Here is a 2,927-nt window from a genome sequence, read left to right as displayed (position 1 = left end):
ATATATAAAGAAATAAAAAATGTGCTCTACATGTGTAATAAGAATTGTAATGTATTCCGCTGTCATGTATTTAAAAAAATAAAACCAATATTAAAAAAAAACTGGGATCTATTTCAACTAAAAAAAAAAAGATAAAAAAAAAGCTTACAGCTGGAGGTGGCCTTGTGCCCACTCTCTGTGTCACCAGCACAACTATCACATCTATTGTTTCAGTTACTAAGCCATGTTTGCAAATTCATTCAATCATTCATACATTCAGCAAATGAAGGGTTTGATAAAGTAATAGCATCGAACTTTAACTACATATGGGAATTGCCTAAGAAGCCTCAAAAGTTGCCAATGCTTGGGACTGACATTGAAAAAGTGCTTCCCTAGAACATGCAAGACACTGGGTTCAATCCTCAGCACCACATAAAATAAATAAATGAAATAAAGGTATTGTGTCTCTCTAAAATTAATATATATATATATATATATATATATAATTTTTTAAAAAAATGCTAATGCGCGGCTGGGGTTGTGGCTCAGAGGTAGAGCACTTGTCTTGCAAGCATGAGACCCTGTGTTCCTGGGTTTGATCCTCAGCACCACATAAAAAAAATATATGAGTAAAATAAAGGTATCGTGTCCAATTACAACTAAAAAATAAATATTTAAAAAAATAAAAATTAAAAAAAATGCTAATGCTTGTTTTCCACCTTCAGAGATTCTAATGTAATTGATCTGGGGTCCTATCAGGGAATTAAGATTTAACATTTCCACAGATGATTTATAATGTGCTGACAGGGTTTAGCCACTGTCTAACAGAAAAAGAGTAGAGCTTAATTACTGATTGCATGAAGAGAGAAAGAAAAAACAAGCTTTCAAGAACATTTATTTACTTCCTTTTGATACCATCTGAATTCAATATTCGTATTATGAATGGTAGTAACTGAATTTTCTTAGTTTAGTCATCTCCTCATCAAACTCAACTCATCTTTTTACCGTTTGCAGAATATATGAAGAGATATTGATGTTTCTCAGCTTACAATAAGTTTATTTCCCAATAAACTCATCAAAACTGAAAACATTGCAAGTCAAAAATGGATTTAATGCACCTAATCTACTGAACACCATAGCTTAGTAACACACTTACACTGTAAAGTGCCCTTGTTTACCATCATGATCGTGTGACTGACTGAGAGCTGTGACTCACTGCCACTTCACAACATCATAAAAAAAGAATCATTTAAGGCACAATGCTAGCTCAGAAAATATTCAAATTCAAAATCTAGAGTCTAGTCTCTACTGACTACATATTACTTTCACACCATAGTAGAGTGTAAAATATCATAAGTTAAACCATATTAAGTCAGGGACCATCTGTATAGTCATACAGTCATGTAGACACTCCTGGTTCCAACACAGTCTTCCCACTGTTTATTTGCACACCTCAATTAATAGGACTTTCTATTACTCCTGAGACACTCTTCCAACCTGACTTTGTCTTTGTCTTTACTATTGCTTCCAACTTGGATCTCCTTCACTTCAATCATTCCCTATTCCACCAGTCCTTTATCCGTTTGATGGAGAACCAACGATGACAGCAAGTACCTCTGGACCCCCAGTAGTAATTCCTCACTGTCTTCAATTCCAAAGCACCCGACTGCACTTCACAAAGTCTGTCTATGAAAAAGTTGTGAATATACACACCATATGCTTCCAATTAGATTTTAAGCTCCCTGGGGGAAGAAGCTAAAAATTCCATCAATTCTATATAGTGAAATAAAGGGGTTCAATATGAAGACTCCAGAGTCATTCTGTCTGAGTTTATACTCAAACTCTGCCACTCACGCAGAGTGTGTGACATGTAGGCAGGCGATTGACCTTCTGAGCCTCAGTTTCTCTTCCTGTGAAAGCTAATAACAAGATCTCTCAAGATTTCTAGGAAAGCAAAATGATAAATATATACAAAATGCTTAGCACGATTGCTCCAAATGGTATCAGAAGTGATGGAGATCAGCACTTGAGGGACTAAATATATCAAGAAAGACATTCAGAGATGAGGTTGACAGCATTTCTATAAACACTCTTGGATTTGGAGAATATTTATTATATTTTCTAATGTTACACCCTAGGACAATTCAAGTTATTACTGGGGTTTTCAATTATTCCAGACAGCTAGTCTTGCTTCCTGATAGTATGTAAATTTCCCAGCTTGGTGCCATCTCTCAGAGTCTAAATTTCATTTTTGCCATGACGGCTTTTTTTGAAAACTCTGATGCTCCAAGACCCCTGTGTCCTAGATGCTGTTTCTTTGTGGAATGCAACAGTTTTAATCAGGTAAAACAGTGATGGAGAGCATGTCAGATATTCATACAGGCCATACTCATTTGTGAAACATGAAATCCCGCTGTTCAGACGCCAATGAGCCAAGAGAACAACAAGCTATTTCCAGTGAGCTGATAACATTACAGCCTCCGGATCTAAAATGAGATCTATTTTAAATTTAATTCATTTTCTGAAGGATAAATAACAAGAGCCCCTTCTGTCTGCAACTGCATCTGAAGACCATATGTTGTGCAGACAGCTAAGTAAGCAAGGACGAGAACTTAGAGGGCAGGTTTCTTGGGGACTCCAAGTCCCATGGCCACCATTTCTCCCAGTACAATGATCATGCTGTGTTTGAAGCCCACTTGAAGTACCAAAGTTACTCTGAAGTACCAGAGTAAGAGAGTGAATCAGTGTGGTAAGACTACAAACAAGGGCATCATCTGACCTTACGATGTATCTGCAATTTATTTTCTTTCCTTTATCCTCATCCTCAATGTCCCTGTAGAATCCATTCATCAGCATTGAAGTGTGTTCATGACCCTCACAGCATTTTAAATTAAAAATCCCTCCTTGCTCCATACCTCATCCAACTGCCAGTGCACTTCCTACCTCAT

The sequence above is a fragment of the Urocitellus parryii genome, chromosome 7, assembly GCF_045843805.1.
Source record: "Urocitellus parryii isolate mUroPar1 chromosome 7, mUroPar1.hap1, whole genome shotgun sequence".
NCBI classification, from domain to species: Eukaryota; Metazoa; Chordata; class Mammalia; order Rodentia; family Sciuridae; genus Urocitellus; species Urocitellus parryii.
The sequence above is the reverse complement of the archived record's forward strand: the minus strand, read 5'-3'. Positions refer to the sequence as shown.